This window comes from Rhinatrema bivittatum, chromosome 8, assembly GCF_901001135.1.
Source record: "Rhinatrema bivittatum chromosome 8, aRhiBiv1.1, whole genome shotgun sequence".
NCBI classification, from domain to species: domain Eukaryota; kingdom Metazoa; phylum Chordata; class Amphibia; order Gymnophiona; family Rhinatrematidae; genus Rhinatrema; species Rhinatrema bivittatum.
Window position 1 is genome coordinate 272,261,954 of NC_042622.1, and position 27,084 is coordinate 272,289,037.

The 27,084-nt window shown below is 48.2% G+C and overlaps 1 protein-coding gene across 5 annotated transcripts in view; it reads right to left on the bottom strand.

Annotated features, from left to right (window-relative positions):
- The window catches only part of RFX2 (regulatory factor X2), a 705,663-nt gene that overhangs the window by 308,100 nt on the left and 370,479 nt on the right, over positions 1-27,084 (bottom strand). The window lies entirely within an intron of this gene.

Here is a 27,084-nt window from a genome sequence, read left to right on the forward strand (position 1 = left end):
AATCTTTTTTGCTTAAAGTTTTCTTTTCTCTTCTGTTGGTAATTCTTTTTTTCATACTTCCTGCTAGATAACCTCAAAGGGTATTTTTTTATGTCTTTTCCTTGCACCCTTTTCATAATGGTTCTTTATCTAGACTGTTTTCTTCCTTGTGTTACACTGTACATGTCATGATTTTAATATCATATTGTTTTCTCATTTAGCTTTATATAATATGCTAATTACATACATGCTAATAAAGAGAAAGTTTTGTTTTAAAAAAAGGTTGTTTCTCTAGTTGCAGCATTTCAGTCTAGTCAGCCAACAGACAGCTAAACTGAAGTGCTTCTCTATAAGAGATCCATATTGACAGCTGAAATTCCCCTCAAATTTCCCCTCTGGTCCCAGTTCAACAGACAACATTTATCCAACACAAAAAAGGTAGTGCTGATAGGCCAAATTTTTTGGATAATTAAGGACGCCCAAATAGCAAACCTAAAATTAACCAGACAATTAAGTGGACTCAAGCTGAAGATCCAACTAAGTTAACTGGACAAAGTTGTCCGGTTAACTGTACCCAGACACAGCATGCTCAAAATTAGGCTCTGGGTATTTAGTGTTACCCTTAGGTGAAAAGCCTAGCTTGTTGGTAGGCTTTTTTCCTCCACTCTTCCCTACAAAGGGCAAAGTACAAAAATACATTTTTAAAGTAATTTTTTCCCACAATTTTTTGGCCAGCTCTTTTGGTTGTCTTTGAATTCTATAAAGAAACCTATCAGGAATGGGCATTAAACACCACATGAACAAAGCATAAACATTGCAAACATTCTACAGATCCTGATACGAAGAATACGGATACATTTCAATCTACAAATGTTCACTCACTGCACAATTAAGCTGTGGAATCGGTTGCCAAAGGATGTGGTCATGGTGACTAACACAGCAGAGTTAAAAAGAGGTTTGGACAAGTTGCTGGAGAAAACTTCCATAAAACATTATTAGCCAGGTAGACCAAAGAAAGCTATTATTATGGCATGAGTAACAGTAAATAGATCTGATATTTGGGATCTGCCAAGTACTTGTGGCTCAGACTTGCCTCTATTGGAGACAGGATTCTGGACGCGATGGACCATGGTCTGACCCAGAATGACATTTTTTAAGTTCTTAAGAAGTGAAATTTTGAAAGGATTCTATAAACATTCATGAATGCAAAACTACCAGTAATCACACAGCTGTAATTAAGAGAATAATAGAGGAGGCACTAACCCAACTCCAAAATCATTTATAGCAGGTTAAAAAAGTAAAGTTTTGAATATTTTATCTGATACGGATATATAAAATACTTAAAGACTTGCTCTATGTCTATATGGCACTTTGTTGTAATCAGTCCTTTGGGATGCCTTTTGTGATCATAGCTACTTAATTTACTAGGTAACAATTGTTTTATACCCCTGGAAGTCCATATTCAAAAGCATTTAGCATTTGGGCACATATCTGGCAAAATTCTAGCCAGCTAATAAGTTAGGTGGCTAGAATTTGGGGTAGATTTTATAATTTTGCGCGAGCGCGTACTTTTGTTTGCGCACCAGGTGCGAACAAAAGTACGCTGGATTTTATAAGATATGCACGTATCTTATAAAATCCGGGGTCGGTGCGCGCAAGGGGGTGCACATTTGTGCAACTTGCGCACGCTGAGCATGGCGCGCACTGCCTGTTCCCTCCAAGGCCACTCCGAAATTGGAGTGGCCTCGGAGGGAACTTTCTTTCCACTCCCCCCCTGTACCTTCCCCTACCTAACCACCCCCCTACCTTTGTTGGCAGATTTACGCCTGCTGAAAGCAGGCGTAAATCTGCGCGCACCAGCGGGCTGCTGGCGCGCCATCACCCGACCCGAGGGCTGGTCCGGAGACCTCGACCACGCCCCGTGCCAGCGCCACGCCCCCGGCCCCTCCCCGCCCCTTTTACGAAGCCCCGGGACTTACGCGCGTCCTGGGGCTGTGCACGCGCCGGCGGCCTATGCAAAATAGGCGCGCGAGTGCCCTGCGCGCGTAAATCCAGCCGGATTTACACGCGCAGGGCCTTTAAAATCTGGCCCTTTATAATTAGCACAATAACTTAGTATCAATAACAAAGTATCAAAAGAAACAAAAAGCAGGGTGGACTTTCCATGGGCTTCAGTCCATGCCAAGTAGAAGGCCAAGGCTCTTTTGCAGTCAAAACTGTTCAGTGCTTGTTCATCTTGTGGCCTGAGAATGTTGGAAAGATGACTGTTTAAGATGGAATTTCAACACACCTTAGGCAAGACTTAGGATGGCCACATAGAACCACCCTATCATGATGAAATCTGGTATAAGGTGGATAAGTTATCTGACCATGGATCTCAATAACCCTGCATGCTGAATTGACCACCACCAAAAACCGGGTCAGGTATCTAAGGTTGCAGGAGCGCAGTGGTTCAAAGGGAGCTTTCATTAGCTGGGTGAATACCAATTGGAGGTCCCAAGACATGGCAGAAGGCCTGATGGGAGGCTTCAATTGAAGCAGATTCTGTATAAATCAAACAACTAAAGACGACAGAGACAGGTTTATCTTCTACCTGCTGGTGATGAATGTCAATTGTACTAAACACTAAGGTGAACCCTTACTGAGTTGGTTTTAAGACCAGACTCACAGGTCGATACAGTAAAGGCGCGTAAGAAAAAATGCAGCAGTGCCGGGCGCCCGCTCGTTTGCCGTGCGCACAGTTCGGATCACATACCGCTCGATACAGTATTTAAATGGCATGCAAATGCAAGCCGCGTCCACAGCGCTTCCATGAAGCGTCCATGAAGCGCAATCCATTTTACTGTATAGAGCTCTATACAGCATCCTGGGTGCGCTGGTACCTGTCATCCGGGCGCTCAGGTCACTGCGTGAGCTCATGCGCCTTCGCTGCTTGAGCACCCAAATTGGACGTGCGTTCATGCACCTTCGCCGGCGGGGCTGCTGGAAGACGCTTTCGCCGCCGGCTGCCCCTAGGAGGCAGGGCAGCCGCGGTGGGCGCTTCGGGAGTTGGGGAGAGAGGACTGGGGCTGCTGGAAGCATGCAGTAAGTTTACTTTTTTTACAATTTCTATTTGCTTTAATAAAATATCGAGTCGATTTTCGCCCTGCGCCTTGCTTCGGGAGGGGGAAGAGAGGACTGGCAATCCCCGATGCCCGAGCGTAGGAGAACCAGGCCACACCATGTTACTCGCTTGCTCCAACCCACCCACTTATTTGACCGGAGCCTGCCTATTGCTGTCACATCCCTCTAATGCCAGGGTCAGGGTAGGCAGTAAATTAGCGGGTTAAAGACACGGCAAAACAGTTGGTTAAAAAGGCGATAATCGGGCCGCACGTTACTGTATGGGAGGGAATAGCTAATCCGATCGTTTACATATCATTTACATGCCGCGGGCGGAAAGGGATACGCGTCGATTTAAAGAAGCGGTAAAGATTGGTAAAAAAGGATAGTGAATCGCGGGTTAGACTTACGCGGCCAAATTGTGGGATAGATTTTCAAAGGGGTACGCGCGTACCCCCCGAAAACCTACCCCAAACCCCCCCTGTGCGCGCCGAGCCTATTTTGCATAGGTTCGGCGGCGCTCGTAAGTCCCGGGGCTTGCATGGAGGGGCGTGTCGGGGGCATGCCGCGAGTGACGCGGCGTTTCGGGGGCGGGCCGCGAGTGACGTGGCTCGGGCTCGGGGGCGTGGTCGAGGCCTCCGGACCAGCCCCCGGGTCAGGTGATGGCGCGCCAGCAGTCCGCAGGCGTAAATCTGCCAACAAAGGTAGGGGGGGTTTAGATAGGGCCGGGGGGGGGGGTGGGTTAGGTAGGGGAAGGGAGGGGAAGGTGAGGGGAGACAGAGGGAACAGGCAGCGCGTGCTGGGCTCGGCGAGCGCAGGTTGCACAAATGTGCACCCCCTTGCGCGCGCCGACCCCAGATTTTATAAGATACGCACGTATCTTATAAAATCCAGCGTACTTTTGTTTGCGCCTGGTGCACGAACAAAAGTACGCCCGCGCGTACATTTATAAAATCTACCCCTGTGGGTAGAAAGCGGGTTAGAAACAGTGCAACCACGGCCACGCTTTACTGTATCGGCCTGTCAGAGAGAATTAGAACGCATTCAAGCTGTTCTTTTGTGGATCAGGAGAAAGGACCTAGGGCAAACACGCCAGAAGGAGTGGAGAGAATGAGACGGGATTTAAGGAAGATGGAAGAGTGGTCGAAGATATGGCAGCTGACATTCAATGCCAAGAAGTGCAGAGTCATGCATATGGGGAGTGGAAATCCGAATGAACTGTATTCGATGGGGGGAGAAAGGCTGATGTGCACGGAGCAGGAGAGAGACCTTGGGGTGAGATGGTGTCTAATGATCTGAAGTCGGCGAAACAATGCGACAAGGCGATAGCTAAAGCCAGAAGAATGCTAGGCTGCATAGAGAGAGGAATATCGAGTAAGAAAAGGGAAGTGATTATCCCCTTGTACAGGTCCTTGGTGAGACCTCACCTGGAGTATTGTGTTCAGTTCTGGAGACCGTATCTCCGAAGAGACAGAGACAAGATGGAGGCGGTCCAGAGAAGGGCGACCAAAAAGGTGGAAGGTCTTCATCAAATGACTTATGAGGAGAGATTGAAGAATCTAAATATGTACACCCTGGAGGAAAGGAGGAGCAGAGGTGATATGATACAGACTTTCAGATACTTGAAAGGTTTTAATGATCCAAAGACAATGACAAACCTCTTCCGTAGGAAAAAAATCAGCAGAACCAGGGGTCACGATTTGAAGCTCCAGGGAGGAAGATTCAGAACCAATGTCAGGAAGTATTTCTTCACGGAGAGGGTGGTGGATGCCTGGAATGCCCTTCCGAAGGAAGTGGTGAAGACCAGAACTGTGAAGGACTTCAAAGGGGCGTGGGATAAACACTGTGGATCCATAAAATCAAGAGGCCGTCAATAAAGAGTGGGTGGCTCACCAGAATGATGGCTATTGCCTGGAGATAATACCCTTATTCAATAAACATACACATGGTTACTGTGACTCCAACATCGCTCTAAGCTACAACAGCAAGAGGAAATGTGGAAAAAAGGATTTGCACTCACAAAGCGGGGAGTAGCTGGCTTATTACGCGGTTACTACCCCAAACCAAATAAGCCTGATACTTCACTTTCAATGCATATCCAGCATAGCTCTCTGCTTCAACGGCAGGGGAGAAGAAAAACTGATACTTCACGCATATCCAGCATAGCTCTCTGCTTCAACGGCAGGGGAGAAGAAAAACTGATACTTCACGCATATCCAGCATAGCTCTCTGCTTCAACGGCAGGGGAGAAGAAAAACTGATACTTCACGCATATCCAGCATAGCTCTCTGCTTCAACGGCAGGGGAGAAGAAAAACTGATACTTCACGCATATCCAGCATAGCTCTCTGCTTCAACGGCAGGGGAGAAGAAAAAAGGATTCGCACTCACAAAGCGGGGAGTAGCTGGCTTGTTACGGTGGTTACTACCCCAAACCAAATAAGCCTGATACTTCACTTTCAATGCATTTCCAGCATAGCTCTCTGCTTCAACGGCAGGGGAGAAGAAAAACTGATACTTCACGCATATCCAGCATAGCTCTCTGCTTCAACGGCAGGGGAGAAGAAAAACTGATACTACACGCATATCCAGCATAGCTCCCTGCTTCAACAGCAGGGGAGAAGAAAAACAACCAATAAGGGCTGAATAACATAGTCTGGGTAAAACAAATAAGCATGGGTGTAGCTTGCTTATTGCGGCGGTTACTTCCCCTACTACCCCTAACTAATCAAGCTTGATATTTCACTTGGATGCAGCTCCATCACTGCTCTCTACATTAATGGTGGGGGTGGAAGGGAAATAGAACCAAAGAGCTAAGAGAAACAGATAAGTATGAGAAAAAAATGTGTGAAGCTTGCTGGGCAGACTGGATGGGCCGTTTGGTCTTCTTCTGCCGTCATTTCTATGTTTCTATAAATCCATAGGACTTTCTAGTGGTATCATTTCTTGAAACTAGCAGAACTAGAGACACACTGTCAGATTGAGAGGTTGCAAAGTCAACCTCTCAACATGCAGGCAGAGAGGGCCAGGGATTTGATGTTGGGATAGCACTACCTTCCTCAATCCTGAGTAATGAGGTCTGGGTGTTGTAAACTGTGAGGTTTGGGTGGACCCTTGGACACTGTGGCAGCTGACCACACCCACGGGGGGAAGTCCCGTGAGAGGCCACAGGTCAGGCTTAGCTCAGGACACACAAACACAGCGTTTGATCTTTTATTAGACTGTGTAAGGAAGCCACCAGAGGTGGCAGTAGTGAGCAGCTGGAATTGCCCAGCAGGGCTGATATCTCTCAGGCGCTGGAACAGAGACTCCTCCGGTAGCAGTGCTGTAGTGGAAAGAACTGAGAGAATGAGTACAGTGGAGAATATACAAGACCCCAGTATGGAGATCCCCAGGGTAGGGAGAGCAGACCCTCGAGGAGCGAGTATCTGAACCCTGAGAGCTGGAGGCTTGCAAATGATGTACTCACGCAGCGGTTCCACAGAGATGGCACTGGGGCTGGAATGGAGGCAGCGAGTGCCTGATTCCAGGGAGCAACTCTGAGGTGAAGATGGTAGTACTCACTGATGTTGAAGATTAGCGAATCCTTCCAGGCAGAAGAGAAGGTAGGAGTAGGCAGCGAGTCAGGGAACATGGGCCCTCGAGGAGTGAGTACCGGTTTCCTGATAGCGACTTGGAAAGCAAGGGAGGTCTCCAAAGAGCGGGTACCCCGTTAGCATTAGTGAGTCCAATAGAGATTGGATAGGCAGAGTAGTTGGGTACGGAGAGCGTACCCAACTAATCTGCAGAGTAGTTGGGTATCCTACGGGAATCCGTAGGAATCCTACGGGAATCCTACGGGAATCCGTAGGAATCCTACGGGAATCCGTAGGAATCCTACGGGAATCCTACGGGAATCCGTAGGATTCCCGTAGGATAACCCTTGCTAACTCAAAGGCTAGCAAACAATGTAGGCTTTAAATATCCGGGCAGCATGACGTCATCATGGGGGGACACCCTGGAGGTTCGCGCCAAGTAGAAAATAAGAAGAAGGGCTGTGCGGCGCGCGTGCCGTATGGTACAAGCGGAGCATGGCGGGAGGCAGCACACAAGCCGGTCCGGGGACGCTGGAGAGGATGGCAGGCAGACGCCACGGTAGCCAGGCGTCCAACCACAGCATGAGGAGGAGCAAACAAAGAGAGGTAAGTGTAGTGAAGCCGTCGGAAAGGGACGGTTGCAACACTGGGGAAGTCCCCAGCCTGACTAAATCCCTGATGGACATCTCTCTTTAGTAGAAACCAAATCTGTCCTGGCCAAAACGAAGCTACGAGGATCATAGTCCCCAAGTCTTCTCTCAGCTTCAACAGTCTCTTCGAGGCTAGCGGTATCAGAGGATACGCATTCAGAAGCACTCTTCCCCAATTCAGGGCAAAGGCATCTGAGGATAGTTTGCCCTATGCCCATTTTATGGAACAGAATAACTCAGCCTTCCTGTCTGAAGGCATGCAAACAAACAGATATGTCACCGAATTTCCCCACTGGCAGAAAATCTGTCTTGATAAACCCCAGTACAATGATCACTTGTATAGTTCCATGATTTGGCTCAATCTGTCTGCCATGACATTCTTCATACCTGGTGGATACGTGGCACTGAGGACCATCCTTGAGAGATGGCCCCTCTACATGAGTTCTCCATCCCATGTTGGATGCATTCATGGTAAGGAAAATCTGAATCAGAGAAATTTTGAAGGGTATACTTCTGGTCAGATTGGAATTGTCCCACCACCAGGTCATCGAATCCTTGAATAACTGTGTGTCATGGATGCTGCCTCTAGGATACTGAATAGTTTTTAGCCACAGATCTGAGAATCCATTTGATTCTTCTCATTTGAGACGTGCCTAGGGAGTAACATGTATGGTAGATGCCTTATGGCTCAACATCCTCAATATGTCCCATGCTGATATATCTAGTAACTCCAGCACCCAGATGGTCTTGCACATCAAATCTGTGGTGACACCTGTCTGTGATATGCTCTTGACCAGCCAATTGTCCAAGTAGGAATAAACATGCACCCCCAGCTTGTGTAGATGCATTGCCATAATGACAAGGCATTTGGTAAAGAACTAGAACAAAGGGCAATATATGATAGCTCCCCATCATAAATCCTGTGATAAAGGAATATCTTTATGTATGTATAAGTCTATCCCCTTTTTGAAGAAATTTCACGAAGAATAACGCTCCCAATTGTACCACACTTGATCTTAACCCAAGGAACTGCTTCCTCCTTAATTGCATCTCTTTAGCCAAATCTGGATAGATTTGTACCTTCATTCCCAAAAATAACTCACGTTGATACACTCTTAGAACCCAGTCTCTATCAGAGTCTAATAGAAAATAAATTATCAATGTTGCTGGCTGGGCCTTTTCCTCAATGGAAGATTCTAATATATCTGACAAATTTAATGGTGACAATTGCTGCATCTCTTTACCTTCAAGCGGCAACATTTTTCTTGTAGGAAGATAAAAAAATCTTCGACAATGGGGTTAGAGTAACCTGAGGAATTTTCAAGACTTCTAATGCAAACTTAGTCCACATCTCTGTCGGGAAAACTGTAGTCTTCTTGGGGAAATTAATTAATCTCAAATTTTTACTTCTCTGTTGATTGTCCAGATTTTCCAGTTTCCTTAGAAAGTATAAATTGTCCGTAACCATTCCTTGACTCTGCTTTTTCATCTCCCCAATATCTGTTTTTTAATATATTCACTTCCCGTTTGCTTTCTATTTGATTCTCCTTCAGTTTTTGTAATTGTATCTCTATTTGTCCCACTTTTTTCACAATAGGACGAATTTGTATAGTCACATTCTTATTGAGCATTTCTATTGCCATCCATATCTTTTCCAGAGAAAAAAATATCTGGTCTTACCATTGGAGTCAGTACCGGTTCCAATTCTTGCAACGTTCCTTCCACTTTGCCAGGATACCAGCTCTTCCAGAGCCCATATTTCTCCTTTGCGGGGGTCTCCACCTTCCAACCCAGAGATTTCTGGCAGCACCGTGCTGATCGGAGCTTCCTCTGCTCCTCGTGGGGCCCCCTCCCTGACATCACCCAGAAGTATCTCCAGCAAGTTCAGGTTAGCTGTCCGACTCACCGCCGGGTTTTCGGGGGCAGTTCTCTCAGCCGAGGATAACAATGTCAGTGAGTCATGGAGGAAGCCGGATGTCTGCAAATATGGGCGTCCAATCAGCCCTCGAATCATGCCCGCCGATGAGGCTTCCAAATTCAGCTTCTCATGGGCCCTCTGTTTTCGCCCAAAATAAGGCATGGGCAAAATTTACGAGGTAAGTGAGGAGAGAGATGCCGCACACCCTCACTCTAGCATACCTTCTTGGATCTCCTAGCAAGGATTCATTCTGCAGTATTCCATCTGAGTTGTTGGTTTAAGGGTACCATGATTCCTATCTCCTCACAGGTTCATGATTTAGGTTTCTTCCTTGATACATCTTTATTGTGTCACCCTCAGATACATATTATAGTTAAATTCCATTTTTAAGCTCCAATTGCTCTGCTAATTAAAACCTTTTATAGTTGAAGTTGATTTTAAGACAGTACTGTATATGCAATGGGGAATTGTATCTTAGATGATTGCAATGCTGTATACATTGGTTTGCCTTATTCTATCCTAAGAGCTTTGCAGACTATTCAAAATGCTGCCAAGAGATTGGTTACTGATGCCACTATTAGAAACCATATGACTCCCATGTTTAGATTGCACTGGATTCCAATTTGCTGGCAAGTTAAGATCCTGATGTTTGTTTTTTATGACCATTAATGGGAAATGCCCTTCTGGGGTGTGCCTTAAGGTGGAGCAGGCTAAATGCCTGGTCCTGGTCTTTTAAGAGGGTCCTGATATATACTCTATAGGATTAAAGAAAATTATTATTAATGCTCAATTAGAAATGGGTAAATTAAGGCTCAGAGAAATTACTGTATTGTTCTGACTATAAGATGACTTTGAATATAAGACTATTTCTTTATATTCTGGCCAAAATGATAGAAGACTGATAGATCACAGATTCATCACCCTGTCTTTATTCCAGCTTCGGTGGCAATCTTCAGCCCAGCAAGATGGCTTCTGCTGAGCAGTGTGAGGGAATGTACAGAAATCTCCCTCAGACTACCTTAAAGGACCAGGAACAGCTGTCTCACCCAGTCTTCCTTAAGATTGAGACCCACAGGGAATCCTGAGTGAAGGGAGGAGCCCTTCACCAGACTATATGACCTGAGTTTTGAATCAAACAGTTACCAACAAGGGCCTTGAACTTGGTGGTTGATGAAACAGATAAGTAAGGGAAAATAAGTGTGGGAGCTTGCTGGGTAGACTAGAAGGGCCGATTGGTTTTTTTCTGCCGTCATTTCTATCAGGTCAATACAGTAATTTGCGGCCGCGGTTACCCTGTTTCTAACCCGCCTTTTACTCACAATTTGGCCGCGTTAGCTCAACCCACGATCCACTATCCCCTTTAACCCATTCTTACCGCCTCTTTAAATCAACAAGTAACCCTTTCCGCCCGCGGCATGTATATGAGATGTAAATGATCGGATTAGCTATTCCCCCCCCCCCATTCAGTAACGCATGCCCCAACTATCGCCTTTTTAACCTGCAGTTTAGCCGCGCGTTTAACCTGCTAACTTACCGCCTACCCTTACCCCTGCGTTAGAGGCAGGGGTAAGGGTAGGCAGCAAACTTTCCCCCAGCCCTCGCTCACCTGCCCTGGCCGATGAGTGAAAAAGGGGCAGCCCAGTCCTCTCTACCCTCCTCCCGAAGCAACAAAAGCGAAAAAGGAGGCAAGGCGCAGGGCAAAAGTTAAAACAAAAGTGAATAAAGAGTAATAAAAGTAAACTTAATGGCGGGAGCGCGTTCATTGAGGGAGGCGGGAGCGCATTCATCGAGGGAGGCGGGAGCCGGCGGCGAAAGCAGCCTCCAACAGCCCCCACCGGCGGCGAATGAATGCACGCCTGTATACGCCTGTGCAATTTGGGCGCTCAAGGAGTGACGTTGCATAGGCGTATACAGGCGTGCTTTCATTCGCCGCCGGCGGGGGCTGTTGGAGGCTGCTTTTGCCGCCGGCTCCCTCCAGCTCGATGAACGCGCGCCTGCCTCCCTAGATGAATGCGCGCCCGTCGGCTCCCGCCTCCCTCGATGAATGCGCGCCTGCCGGCTCCCGCCAGCAAGTTTACTTTTATTACTCTTTATTCACTTTTGTTTTAACTTTTGCCCTGTGCCTTGCTTCGGAAGGGAGGGAGAGAGGACCATCCACTTCCTGGTACCTGTCATTTGAAATGTCATTTGAAATTACATTTGAAATGACAGGTACCAGCGCACCCAGGATACTGTATAGGCGCTGTATAAAGCGCCTATACAGTAAAATGGGTTGCGCGGGCCTAACCCTTCTCGGACACGGCTTGCATTTGCAAGCTATTTAAATACAGTATCGAGCGGTAGGTGAGCTGGACTGTGTGTGCGGCAAACGCTGGTGCGCCCGGCACTAACGCAGCTCTTCCTACCGCTCCTTACTGTATCGGCCCGTAGGTTTCTTATGAAGATCTAGAAGGGTTAGGCAATTCCCAGGAAAAAGAGTCCCACCATATAAGAAGACCTGCTACATTTATGGTTTGAGACCAACATTGTTAAGAACTGCTATGTTTAAGTTTCGGACTTGCCTTAAGTCAAGGTGAGCTGCCTTCAACTGATTGTTTTGCTTTGCATTATCTTTTGTGATTTGTGAGATATCTGAAGCCAAGGTGAGCTGCTCAAGTTGTTTGGTTTTGCTGTGCATTGCACTTTCGTTTATGCACCATACATAAATTAATACACGACGAAAAAGCGGAGTAGCTGAACACAGCCCTACGTGTACATACCCCCCACAGAAATCTGAGATCAGCAAACAAAGCACTGCTAACTATTCCCTCAGTAAAGACAGCCAGACTAACCCAGGTAAGGGATAGGGCCCTATCTCTAGCAGGACCCACAATATGGAACAATATGCCATTAGAAATCAGACTACAAAGTAACATCAAAACCTTCAAATAAAGTTTAAAAACATGGCTATTTAAGCAAGCATACCACAAAGAGAACTGAGAGCAGAAAAACAGGGAAATTTTTGGTTGCAGTCAGCCTAGCTCACACACCTTGTTTCTTTAAGTGTGTGCCTCTCATTACTTTATCCTAAACTATTCTTTCTTTTTAAACAACAAAGATCCAAAATAAAGTAGTACGATATCTCATAACCGAGTAAGAGGAAACTGGACATGACTTATAACACTCACCAAATTATATTTTTTATGAAACTATGTTACAGTAAATTAACGGCACCTGTTTAAGAGTTTAGAATTCCAGATACTGGATTTAACACATAGTTTTTGTGCCCCATTGTGAACCGTTGTGATGGCACCCGCTTAACGACGGTATAGAAAAGACTTTAAATAAAGAAATAAAATAGAACTATAAGTAAAATATAAATAAACTAAATCTCTCCTGTACATGGAAGATTTCAGAAACGTTTTACAATCTCATTTTTTCGGGGACAGATTACTGTAATTCATTATTATTAGGAATCACTCTTCAACCTTACAACCGTACCTACAGTAGCTGAATATGATCCACTTTGAAGCGCTGAAAAAAGTGTGAAAAGCGGAATATAAATCTAAATAAACCTTACCCTCTCTCCAACTACTACAGAATTCTACAGCCAGACTGCTCTCAGGCACAAAAAGATATGACCATATTGTAATAGGGTACAAACACCCTATTACAATGGCGAGCCAGCCAGGTGGTACAATATCACTCAGGTACTTGCTGATCTATACTGGCTTCTGGTTAGGGCTAGAATTAAATATAAGACACTTATATTAATTCATGAATTGATAAACACTACAAATACTCCATGGGTAGGTTCTAGACTCCATATTTACACCCTTATCCAGAACACTGAGGTCTCAAAATAAAGGCCAATTAGAAGTCCCAAAGTTCGACAGGCACATATTGGTAAGTGAGGGAAAGAGCTTTTTCAATAGCTGGTCCAGCCCTTTGGAATACCTTACCAGAACATCTCAGAACACAGAGTGACTCAAATATTTTTAAAAAGGGACTAGAGGGAGTTCAAGTTGGCGACTTGAACAGACGTCCTCAACGCTGCTCCTGTTTTGGTTACCTGCTATAAGCTCTAAAGAAAGATGCCGCACAAGAGAAAAGAGAAAATAAGGTTTTACCCGGCTGAGCCCAGTTTTCCATTGGAGCAGCGGTTGATTTCTGAGTTCGCTGTTCCTTCACAGGCTTTGTGGGCTTCCAGCCCCATTGGCGCTGCAGGGGGAGGGCACCCGCTGTCACCCTGGGAAGTTTTGCTGAGCCCACCAGATCCCAGGCAACCTTCCCTGGCTTCTCCACCGGGTACTGCCATTGCTGCTGGGGCAAAGGATGATGATGTCATCGCCCAGCCTCAGTCGCCTGGGAATGCCGGCATTTACCCGGAAGAATCGTCTGAACTGGGGGTCGAGCGATCTGAGGATTCCGTGGAGAGAGGAGCGGTTGGTGGTACCGGCCCCTCAGCGGGAGAGGAAAGAGATGCGGTGAGAGACTCCGAAGTAAACATCTTACAGACGGATGAGATTATAAAACCAGAGGTTGTTACATTGGACTCATTGTGGGACCTGGTGGCAGGTATGTCTAATGTATTCAGAGAGCAGTCCCATTGGGTGGAGACTCTGGGGAAAAAATTGGACTTAGTAGCAAAGGAACATCAACAAGCACTGCAGGAGCAAGTGCTGGCTACTCAGTCCATTAAAGCTGACGTTAAAAAATTACAAGATACTTCTGTTGGAATTGTCCGGGATTGTTTGACTTCTTCTAGAAGACTGGAATCGGTTGAAAATGACCTAAGTCATTTGAATATGAGATTATTGAATTTCCCCAAAATTATCCTGTTTTCTTTCTTTTCTTTACCTATTATCAGGCTTTGGTGTTCAATTTCTTGTCATTTCTCTTATTGTTTCACACAAAGTGTATCTTTGTTTAAAATATTGTAAAAATGATAAATAGAAAATTTTAAAAAAGTGACTAAAGACCTGGTTATTCAGAGAAGAGCTTGCAGTTGAAAATGCTGCCCTATAGAGAATAGCATATTGAATTTTTCTGTAGCAGATTTTTTTTCTGCACCATTTTAAGATAGGTATTTGTATTTTGTTTTACTTTTTATACAATTTTTAGTATGCATGGTATTCTTATAAACTACTATGATGGCATGCGTAGTGTTATAGAAATGTTGAGATTACTACCTGATAATCTCCTTTTCCTTAGTGTAGACAGATGGACTCAGTACAAATGGGATAGTATCCGCGTGCTAGCAGTTGGAGACGGATCTGACGTCAGCACGGGGTATATAGCCCCACGGGAAGCATAGCTATTCAGTAATCTTCCTTGCAAAAGCTGTTATAGATGTGTGTACTGACGCTCAGTGAAAAAGTGAAAACAGGATTCCCCTGACTGATTGATAGGAGCTGGAGACCGCCAGCAGTCCGAACCGGAAGGCGTTGACACCTGGTATAGTGTACTCTCATATAGCAAGAGATGACATGGCTTACCTTGCATCGGGGAACCCCATGTACGCAGGCAGCTGGGCGGGATGCTGAGTCCATCTGTCTACACTAAGGAAAAGGAGATTATCAGGTAGTAATCTCAACATTTCCTGGCGTGTAGCCAGATGGACTCAGTACAAATGGGATGTACCAAAGCTTTACTCCCCACCTGGGCGGGAGGCTGCCTAAGGACCATGTAATACCGCCCTTGCAAATGCGGAGTCCTCCCTGGCCTGGACATCCAGACGGTAGAACCTGGAAAAGGTATGGAGGGAGGACCAGGTCGCCACTTTACAGATTTCCGCAGGCGACAGCATCCTGGATTCCGCCCAGGATGCCGCTTGTGCTCTGGTAGAATGAGCCTTGACCTGTAGAGGCGGAGACTTCCCAGCCTCTACGTACGCTGCTCTGATAACTTCTTTAATCCAGCGGGCGATGGTGGGCTGCGAGGCCGCTTCACCTTGCTTCTTCCCGCTGTGCAGGACGAACAGATGGTCCGTCTTTCGTAGGCCTTGTGTCAGTTCCAAATATCTGGGCAGCAATCTGCCAATGTTGAGATGGCGTAATAAACGCCCTTCTTCAGATTTCTTCAAACCCGCCATGGTAGGCAAGGATATGGTTTGATTAAGATGAAACTGTGAAACCACCTTAGGTAGAAATGAGGGAACCGTACGAAGATGGATAGCCTCCGAAGTGATTCTGAGAAAGGGATCACGGCAGGACAGGGCTTGTAGCTCTGAAACACGGCGTGCTGAACAGATAGCCAGCAAGAACGCCAACTTCAGTGTTAGCGACCGGAGAGATAGACCCTGAAGGCGGATCCCGCGAGGAAATCCAATACGAGGTTGAGGTTCCATAAGGACACAGGCCACTTCAGTGGCGGACGAATATGCTTGACTCCTTGCAGGAAGCGAGCCACATCTGGGTGTCTGGCAATGGTCTTGCCATCCCTCCTGGGACCATAGCACGACAGTGCAGCCACCTGAACCTTAATGGAGCTGAGGGAGAGACCCTTCTGAAGTCCCTCTTGCAGGAAATCCAACACCATAGGGATTGTAGGCGTATATGGATTGGTGCCATGAGTGTCGCACAATGCTTCAAATACTCTCCAGATCCGGATGTATGTGAGGGATGTGGAAAACTTGCGAGCTCGGAGGAGGGTATCAATCACGGGCTCCGAGTAACCCCTTTTCTTCAATCTAGCCCTCTCAAGGGCCATACCGTAAGAGAGAATTGAGCTGGATCCTCGTGAAGAATGGGACCTTGACGTAGAAGGTCCCGGAGAGGAGGCAGGGGAAGAGGCTCCCCTGCCAGTAGTCTTCTCATGTCCGCGTACCAGGGTCTTCTTGGCCAGTCTGGCGCCACTAGAAGAACTAGGCCCCGGTGTCTCTGAATCTTGCGGATGATAGCGCCTAGCAGAGGCCACGGAGGAAAGGCGTAGAGTCCCTGGAGGCCATGGCTGAACCAGGGCATCGATTCCGTGTGAGAACGGGTCGCGCTTGCGGCTGAAGTATCTGGGTACTCGAGCATTAGACTTGTCCACCAGTAAATCCATGTCCGGAATCCCCCAATGATCCACAATCATCTGGAAGGCTGTGGGTGACAGCTGCCACTCTCCCGGATTTAGGCTTTCTCTGCTGAGGAAGTCTGCTGTGGTATTGTCCTTCCCGGCAATGTGGACGGCGGAGATGTCCTGAAGATTCGCCTCTGCCCAAGTCATCAGTGGGGCGATCTCCAGAGATACCTGTCAACTTCTGGTTCCGCCCTGACGATTGATGTAGGCCACCGTGGTGGCGTTGTCGGACATCACTCTGACAGCTCTGTGCTTCAGTCTGGGAGCAAATTGAAGGCATGCCAATCGGACTGCCCGGGCCTCTAGACGGTTGATGTTCCACATGGACTCCTCTCTGTTCCACTGCCCTTGCGCGGTGAGTTCTTCGCAGTGAGCTCCCCAGCCGCTCAGGCTGGCATCCGTGGTGAGCAAGGTCCACGTCGGTGAGGACATCTTTGACCCCCTGTTCACGTGGTTGGACTGCAACCACCACCGCAACTGGGCCCGTACACTGGCTGGTAGAGGAAGGCGCGTGGAATAGGTCCGAAGCCGGGGGCTCCAGCGAGAGAGCAGGGAGTGTTGTAGAGGCCTCATATGGGCCCTTGCCCAAGGCACCACTTCCAGGGTAGATGCCATGAGACCAAGAACCTGCATATAATCCCAGGCCATGGGCCGACTGGCTCCCATCAGATACTGGATACGTTGCCAGAGTTTCAACTGTCTCTTGGTAGTGAGACTGACTGTGTCTGCCCGGGTGTCGAACTGTGCTCCCAGGTATTCCAGTGACTGGGAAGGCTGTGGGCAGCTCTTGCTGAGGTTGATTACCCAGCCCAAGCTTTCCAGAAGGGCGATCACTCTGTCGGTTGTCCGAAGGCTCTCCTCTCGTGATTTCGCCCTGATCAGCCAATCGTCTAGGTAGGGATGGACCAGAATTCCTTCCCGCCTGAGGGCCGCTACTACCACGACAACCACCTTGGTGAAGGTCCGCGATGACGTGGCCAATCCGAAGGGCAGAGCCCGGAATTGGAAGTGGCGACCCAGAACCTTGAAGCATAGGTAGCGCTGATGATCCGGATGGATCGGGATATGCAGGTATGCCTCTGACAGGTCTAACGCTGTGAGGAATTCTCCTGGCTGTACTGCGGCCTTGACGGAGCGCAGAGTCTCCATGAGAAACCGCGGGACCCGTAAGTATCGATTGACTGACTTGAGGTCCAGCACAGGCCGAAAGGTGCCCCCTTTCTTGGGTACCATGAAATAAATGGAATAGTGTCCAGAGTTCACTTCCCAGGCAGGTACTGGGATGATGGCGTTCAAGGACAGGAGCCTCGCCAGGGTAGCTTCCAATGCTGCCTTCTTGTGTATGGGACATGAAGATTCCACAAATTTGTCCGGAGGGAGATGATGAAAGTCCAGATAGTATCCCTCCCGGATAACGGCGAGGACCCACTGGTCCGACGTGGTCTCGACCCATCTGGGGTAGAAGAGGGTCAACCTGCCTCCTATGGCTCCATCCCCCAGATGAATCGGCAAATTCTCATTGTGAGGCGCGGCCGGGCCCCGAGCCCGGACCAGCCCCCCTCTTGCGCTGCCTGGTCCGAAAGGACTGATTCCTGGCCTGAGAACGTGGTGCCTGACATAGACCCCTGTAAGGAACAAAGCGCTGTGAACTCTTGCCCCTGGAGGGCCTTGGAAAGGTGCGCTGGCCCCTTCTGGACTGATCTTCCGGCAGTCTAGGCACTGGCGAGGCACCCCAAGTACTGGCCAGTCTATCAAGGTCACTGCCAAACAGCAACGAGCCCTTAAAGGGCAATCTGGTGAGGTGTGTCTTTGAAGGCGCATCAGCTGACCATTTCCGGATCCAGAGCTGCCTCCTGGCGGCTACGGAGGATGAAATCCCCTTAGATGTTGTCCGGACCAAATCTGATGCCGCATCCGTGAGAAATGAAAGAGCTGACTCCATGTCAGCCGCCGGAGCGTTGTTTCTGACTTGTGACAAACAAGCACGTGTCACCACAGTGTAGCAGATCGCAATCCGCAATGATAGAGCTGCCACCTCAAAGGTCTGTTTGAGAATGGCGTCCATCCGCCGGTCATGAGGTTCCTTGAGGGCCGTCCCCCCTTCAACACGAATGGTAGTGCGCTTGACCACAGCGCTAATCAAGGCGTCCACCTGAGGGCACGCCAGCAGGTCCTGGAGAGCCGGTGCCAATAGATACATGCCCCTCAGGGCCCGGCCCCCTTTAAAGGAAGCCGCCGGTGCGGCCCATTCCAAATCGATCAGTTGTTGTGCCGCTTGCAAGAATGGAAAGTGGCGGGCTGTAAGACGAAGACCTTCCAGCAGGGGGTTCTGCGCAGAGGGTACCGAAGCGCTGGGACCTGTAATATCCAACTCCGCCAGGCACTGAGACACCAGGTCGGAGAGATCCTCCTTAGGGAAGAACCGCCTCATGGTTCTATATGGCGCAATCCCTGGGGGGAGGTCCCCCTCGTCTGGGAGCTCGGACTCGTCCGGTGAAACCTCCTGGTCTGATTGATCTGGACTGTCCAGCAGCGGGAAGTCCCGCTCACGATAAGAGTGCGAGGGACCAGGAACAGGATCTGCAGGAGCCGCCACTGCAGCTGCAGCAGCCGCCGCAGGCGCAGCCACCGCAGGGACCACAGGAACAGCAGAAGCCGCAGGGCCTGGACGGGAAGCCGTTTGCATCTGTACGAAGGCATGAATCCCCTTAAAGAGATCCACCCAGGAAATTGAAGCCGCCTCGAATCGCCGGGGTACAAGATCCCCCGGGAGTCCTGATTGGTCGAGACTGCCCCCTAAATCCGGGGTAGCACCTGGGGAACTGTCAACAAATCGTGGCTGAGACCGGTCCTGGCCTGAGGGTCGCACGGCCTCCTCACATTGGGCACATAGGGAGTCTGGCTCATCACTGCGCGTGGCCCTAAGCTGGCATGCAGAGCAGAGGCCAAGGGCTGTAATGCCTGAAGCAGGCGGCGCCGTCGCTGAAGACGCTGCTGTGTTCTGATCCATTGAACAATATGCGCTGAATGCGGAAGACAACAGGCGCGCAAGAACAGTAATATGCAGCAATAGGCGCTTCATGCAACAGGCGCGCAATAAGAAGATGCGGCAGCAAAAGGCGCTTAATACAACAAGTGCTCAATAATAGTATGCGGCAGCAATAGGAGCTGAAAACAACAGGCGCACAATAATAGTATGCGGTAGCCAGAGGCGCTTAATACAACAGGCGCTCAATAATAGTATGCAGCAGCAATAGGTGCTTATACAGCAGGCGCACAGCAACAATATGCGGCAGCAATAGGTGTGTAATACAACAGGCGCTTAATGTGTGCTCAGCAATAGGGTATGCAATAGGCACTCAGCAATATGCAGGCAGCAATATATGCGTTATGACATTCGATAGGCTTTCAGCAATAAGCAGGTAGCAATATACGCTCAATGGCATTCAATTGACTCTCAGCAATAAGCAGGTAGCAATATACGCTCAATGGCATACAAGTGACTCTCAGCAATATGCAGTTAGCAATATACGCTCAATGGCACTCCATAGGCTTTCAGCAATATGTAGTCAGCAATATACGCTCAATTGGCATTCCATAGGCTTTCAGCAATAAGTGGTTAGCAATATACGCTCAGTGGCATTCAATAGGCGCTCAGCAATTCACAGAAACCAAGCCATATACGCACAAGGAGGAAGAAAGCCGCGCCTATTATGGGCGCGGAGTACCTGACCAAGGCCCCAAAATGGTGTCCTCCACGGCGTGCCACGCCGCCGATCCTCTGTGCTTCGGAGACCCGTAGGAAGAGATGTACTCCTTACCACCTGCGGCGCTTCCCGGCTGGAACTCAGGCGGTCTCCGGCTGCGGGGGGAGGGACCACCTCACCGCTGCGATTGAGGATATGCACCCGCTGCCTTGTCCACGCCGGGACAGAGGGCCTCGTATGCCGCACCCGAACCTCGCCCGGGGGCTGTGTCACTGCCGCGCTTCGGCAGGACAGAGGACTTCCACCGCCGGGGGAGCACGGCAATCACCCCGGGAGCTCAACTGGGGGAGGAACCCTTGGGTATCTACCGCAGGAGCGCGGGGCTCTAAAGTTGAATAGGCAGGAAAACAAAGTAGAATCTAGAACGATAAGAAAGAGAAAAATTAAAGTAGTCTTGGAAAGCACGCTCAACTAGCGTGCAGGCACTCCAAACTGCTTTGGAGACGGAAATTACTGAATAACTACGCTTCCTGTGGGGCTATATACCCCGTGCTGACGTCAGATCCGTCTCCAACTGCTAGCACGTGGATACTATCCCATTTGTACTGAGTCCATCTGGCTACACGCCAGGAAATATTATTTTAATAAATAAGGAACTGCCAGTCTGCCTTTATTTCTCCTCTGGTTATTTCCAAGCCGATACCATTGGAGTTACCACATATAGTGTTAGGTGTGGGATATCTTGCCTAAGTGGGAACAGCCTACAGCAGCAGCAAAGGAAGAGAAGGAAAAAAAAAACAAAACAAAAAACCGACAGTTTTTTTTTTACTTTTTCATGGGGCCCACTCACCTAGCTTTTGCACCACAAGCTAAGAAGGCTATCCCTGCCTGTATAGTCAGAGGTCAAGCAGTGAGTAAGGCCCAGAAAGGCTAGCAGGTTGTTTTTTTTTTTTTTGTCCCCCTCTCCTATTCCCGGAGAGATACATTGTGTGAAGACAGCTCACTAAGCAAAGATTAACAGCAGGCATTGCGAGAGCAGGTGGTGCAGCAGCAAACAGTACTAACGTAAATCGCCCAAGCTGTGCAAATAGTCATAACCAGTCCACCTTCAGTGCCACCAAAACGCCTTAAGATAACTCTTGTGTGAGGATGAACAAAACTTCACTCTCTGGAGTCAGGAAACACGTTGACTCCAGCCTTCTTCATGCAATGACACTTTATTTACAACACAAAACAAGGTATATATCAGATTGCCTACCTCTTGCGGTATCTTCGTGTACATACAATACTTTGGGTTAGGTCAGCAATATTGTAGGAGCTGCTTTTTCCTGGAGTCGTATGAGGCCTATCTATCCACACCTGGGTTCCATCTCTTATTCTCCTCAAACTGGTCACACCCTCTGAACTCCTCCTGTCTAGCAGGGTCCAACCCATGCAGCATTCTCCCTTTAGGGAATTTAAAGGGGACTAGGCGGAGTCATGTGATGCAATGTAGGAGGAAGCTGTGATTCCCCTGCGCAGCGCCAACCCTCCAAAATCCAACCCCATCCACTGCTTTAAATTCAGCGAATTTTCTGGGGGACTCTTGCAACCCGACTTGTATCATTAATTTGGTGTCCTGAGACTCTTTGATGGCTACGAGACTGACAAAACGGGACAGAGACCAAGACCGGCCAAGAACATCTGAACCGGGGAATATGGCGCCGCCCTCTCCCCCTTCGCAGGGTACGGCGGCAATTGAGGACGTTAAAGCTGTGATTTCAGAATTGCTTGGTCCTGAGCTTCAGTCGATCTCTACCAAACTGACTGCGCTTACCGAGACGATCGCCGGCTTTGAACCCCGCTTCTTGGATCTTGAGCAGAGAGTCTCGGATCTGCAAGATGGCGGCCAAACCGCTACAGGAGAGATAAATGCCCTCAAAGCCACCCTTGCGAAACATCACGAACGATTAGAGGATCTGGAGAACCGATCGCGTCGGTCCAATCTACGCCTTTTGGGTCTGCCAGAAACTCTGTTAGAACCAGACCTGCCTGCTTTTATTGAGGGATGGCTAACTAAGGAATTCGATATATCATCAACACATGGGCCTTTAAGAATCGAACGGGCGCACCGCCTAGGCCCCAAACGAGACGCTGATCCGAGACCGCGTGTGGTCATTGTTAAGATACTTAACTTTGTGCATAAAAATATGATCCTCCGAGCCATGAGAGCGGGCAAGGCGCTACAGTACGAAAACCGTAAGATTTTAATCTTTCAGGACTTTTCCACGGATTTGGCGGCGAAACGCCTACAAATGGGGCCCTTGTGTACACGCCTCATAGAGGCTGGAAACCGAGCCACCATTGTTTACCCAGCTAAGCTCCGGATTGCTACAGCTGCTGGGGTCCGATGGTTCACGGATGCGGAGGAGGCCCGACAATTCGTGAACACCATAGTTCCGCCTGCACCACAGCCGGCACCCCCCTAAACTACATTTTTGCGAGCTCGGCCTTGTATCTGCGCCCCGAGGGGCTTTGGCTACATTAACAGTGTTACCTGGTAGTGAGTAGGCTGGGGCTACGACCCCTGGAACTGGGGGGGGGGGGGGGGTTTGGCCCTCTCGCACGTTGCAGAGCGCCCCCAACAACAAAATTTTTTTTCTTTCTCTTCTTCAGTGCCTACTGCCTGGGACGCTTTGTGCGTTTCTACTGCCGGTTTTTTTTGTTTTTATTATTGTGCTCCGGATACTAACGGTATAGACTGATGTCTGTCGCTCCGGTGTTCCCAAAGTGTTTCATACCATTTATTGATAACTGTGCTTAAGTTCTGGTTGTTATGTTCGTGTGGATGGGGTTGGAATTGTGGGGGGAGGGGAGGGTGGGTGACTGTATGTGTAGAAGTGACTCCACGTGAACAGATATGGTTCGGGTTAAGATGATTGGGTGTTTTTGGGATGGGGTTACTGGGAAGGGGGGTTTGGGTGGGGGGGAATGGAAAGGAGTCCGAGAATCTATTTGGCTGTATTTACTTTTGTGTGCTTATATTACTGTACTTGCATCATCTCTCATTGATCTTGCAGCGGGGGTTCCAGCTGGGAGAACCCTTGCTGTTCTACTACTCATGCTGCTGATACAATCTCCTTACTGGAGGTTCCATGGCTCCTAGTATTGGTACTAGAGTCCTCTCCTGGAATGTCTGCGGCATAAATTCTCCCATTAAGCGAAACAAGATTTTGACCTATCTTAAAAAGAAGCAGGTTGATGTGGCAATGCTGCAGGAAACGCACCTATCTGATAGTGAACATCCAAAGTTGTGTCGTGGCTGGGTAGGGGATGTTTACTTTGCATCAGCAAATACTAAGAAAGCAGGTGTGGCTATATTATTAAGTAAACATCTCTCATTTCAGGTAATACAGGAAGTTAAAGACCCCATGGGGCGGTTTCTCCTCTTAGTTACAAAGATTTCCAATAGGACTATAATTTTCTGTAATATCTATGCGCCAGATACATACCATCCCCAATTCTTTCGTAATATCCAAGGTCTCCTGATGCCCTATGTGGATGATTGTATAATCTTGGGAGGGGACTTTAATGCTATTAGAGATGTTCATTTAGACAAATCCAAGGCTGCTCCTAGGGACACTAAAGCTAGTGTTGGATTGCAGGACCTGGAGCGGTCGCTGCATTTGGTGGACGCTTGGAGGGTCCTTCATCCCACTGAACGGACGTTTACGCACCTTTCTCGGACTCATGATACCTGGTCCCGATTGGATTATCTCTTTGTCAGTGACAGTCAATTCTCTTTGTTGGGGGATGCTAATCTGGATGGGATATTTCTGTCGGATCATGCGCCAATATGGTTGGATCTGCACCTTTCCCCGGGTGGGGAGGTTCAAAGATTGTGGCGATACCCATATTTTCTAGCAGATGATGCTCAATTCCAGGCCTATATCTGGGCTAAATGGCAAGATTACCGCAATCTAAATGCACAGCATGAGTCAGACCCTATTCTATTTTGGTATACCGCCAAAACTGCCATTAGAGGAGACATCATTTCTTACTTATCCTATCGACGTAAGTCGCTGGATAAGCGACTTCTCTTTCTATCTACTCAAATGACAGCGACACGGATGGCTTTGACTACACATAATTGGTTTTCTGATAGAGAACAATACAGGGCTCTCCAAGGCGCTATTAATTCCTTGCTCCATCAAAGAGCAAAAAAAAGTTTGTTGTACTATCAATTCCATCTCTACCAATATGGGAATAAATCGGGGAAGCTTCTTCATAACTTAATCAAGACCCGATGCAGATCCAATCATGTCGCTGCTATCCAAACAGCTCAGGGTCCTGTAGTTACTGCCACTAAGGATATTCTGTCCCAATTCCATACATTTTTCTCGAATCTTTACGATTCTGATGGGTAGAGCCAGGCTGCCTGTGACCGATTTTGTGAACGGCTTAACTTGCCGTGTCTCACTATCGCTCAACAAACCTGGCTAAACAGACCTTTGGAGGTAGATGAAGTACAATTGGCGATTAAAAGTGCAAAGCACTTTAAGGCTCCGGGCCCCGATGGCTATACTGCCGAATTTTATAAGTGTCTAATTGACCCCCTCAGCCCGGTGCTCACTAAGGTGTTCTCTGCATTAATTACTGCAGGCGCCTATCCCTTGCATGTTAATCGGGCTCATATCACGCTTATTGGTAAGCCAGGGAGGAATGCACAATCTGTGACATCGTACAGACCAATATCTCTCCTCAATGCTGATCAGAAGTTGTTGGCAAAGATCCTAGCAGAGCGGCTGGCGCTGTCCTTCCCTCTCTGATTGGTCCCAATCAGGTGGGTTTTGTTCGCCATAGATATGCGCTTAATAATATTCGAAAGATTGTGGCCGCCCTTGAAATGAGTCAAGCTATGCAAGACCCCTCTCTCCTGATCAGCTTTGAAGCGGAAAAAGCGTTTGATAGGGTGGAGTGGGGTTATCTGTTCTATATCATGCAGACAATGGGCTTTGCCGGTATGTTCTTTACAGCTATCCAATTGTTATATAAAGATCCTACAGCTATAATTGTGGCTAACGGGTCCGGTTCTGAGGTACTTACTATTGCCCGGGGCACCCGTCAGGGATGCCCACTGTCACCCTTGCTTTTTTTGATACAACTTGAACCTTTGCTTATAGCTATCTTGGCTACCCCTACCATACGTGGGATTCGCATGCATACCGAAGTTTTTAAATATGCAGCCTTTGCGGATGATATCATGGTATTCTTGACGAATCCTCAAAGGTCTCTGCCCATTTTGATGGATTTGCTGCTCGATTTTGGTGGGTTTGCTGGTCTGCGCCTTAACCTCGATAAGTCAGAAGCTCTGGCCTTCCCTGATACCCTGCGGGAACGTTGGATAGGGGACTTTCCCTTACATTGGGCTGAAGGACCCATAAGGTACCTTGGGGGTTTTCTTTCTATTGTACCGTCACAGTTATATTCTCTGAATATAGACCCCTTGCTTACACGCACGCGAGATCTTTTGCGCACTTGGACCAATTTACCTCTTTCTTTATGTGGACGAGTGAACCTTTACAAGATGGTCCTGCTTCCCAAATGGTTGTATGTGCTGCAGAACCTGCCAATTACCTTGCGGAGGGCAGACCTAAAGGTAGTAGACAGAGAGTTGGGGCGCTTTCTGTGGAGAGGGGGTCATTCTAGAGTCTCGTTGGCGGCCTTGAGGGAGCGCTGGGGAGGCGGGGGTCTGGGGGTTCCAGACCTCCGCCTCTACAATTTGGCTGGGAACCTCCGTTTACTTAGGGATTGAATAGTGGGTAGTTCTCATTATGTGCCAATCCAGTCCGAACAAGCTTTGACAGTGCCATTCGCTTTAACTTATGTGTTGCAGGCCCCTGGCTCACGTCTTTCACCCTGGACTGTCCAATCCCCCTCTATACGTCCGGTGCGCTTGGCCTGGCGGGAACTTACTAAATTGTTGAAGATCCCTAGGTGGTGCGCACCTTTGCTGCCTCTTGAGGGTAACAGTGACTTTAGCCCTGGTACCCACACAGCTGGTTTCCGCCACTGGAAAGCTAAAGGAATCACCCATGTAGGCCATGTGCTCGATGATGACGGCCAACTGCTATCCTTTTTGGATCTACAAACCCGATATCATTTAGCCCCGAGCCAGGTGTTTAGTTATCTCCAACAAACATTATATACAGTCCCCTACCCGAGGGGTCTCGTTCCCTGGCGGTCTTAACCACCTTAGATAAGATCTTAAAACTTAATGTCCAAAAGCCGCCCTCGTTATCCTATTATTATAAACAACTTCGGGAGCTGGTTAAACAGGAACCATACCCCATATTGGTGGAACGTTGGAATAATGATGGTTTGTTTGTTCTCACTGTACCCATCCTTCGAGCATGCTTTACCAAAATCGCCACCCTCACGATGAACATGTATTATCGTGAAATGCAATTTAAATTTTTTCGACGGGCATATGTCTCTCCCCAGAATGTTTTTCGCATGGGACTGACCACCTCCGCATCCTGTCCTAAATGTACTCATGGAGTGGGCACTTTGTCTCATTCCTTTTGGGCCTGTCCGCCCATCCGCAGGTTCTGGGGACGCATTGCTGTTATCTCATGGACTTGCTGGGAGTTGTTCTTCCCATTACTCCTTTGTTTTTTCTTTTTGACTTTGGCCCCAGATTACGGTTTTATCGGGGTGTGCGCCATCTTATTTGTAAGGCATGCTTAGTGGGGAAAAAGGTGATTTTATTGCAATGGCGAGCCACAGAGGGTCCTTCCTTTTGGACCTGGCGCAATCACTTACATCGTATGCTACAGATGGAAGATATGAGCTCTCGGCGCTCCCCGTCTCTACGCCGGAAATTCCTGCTGATCTGGGATCCTTATATCCAAGCTCTGCCACATCGTGCTCGAAGTTTGATTTTGAATGATTACCCTGCTCCGGAAGCCTAGAGTGGACTTTCTACATCTGAGAGATTGACTTTTATGTTTCTTTATACAGCCTCTTATGTATATGACTATTTGTATATTCGGACTTCTGGAGGTAAAATGGGGGGGGGGGGGGGGGGGAAGGGATAAGATAGACAATATTTGTTCATACCTTACATGT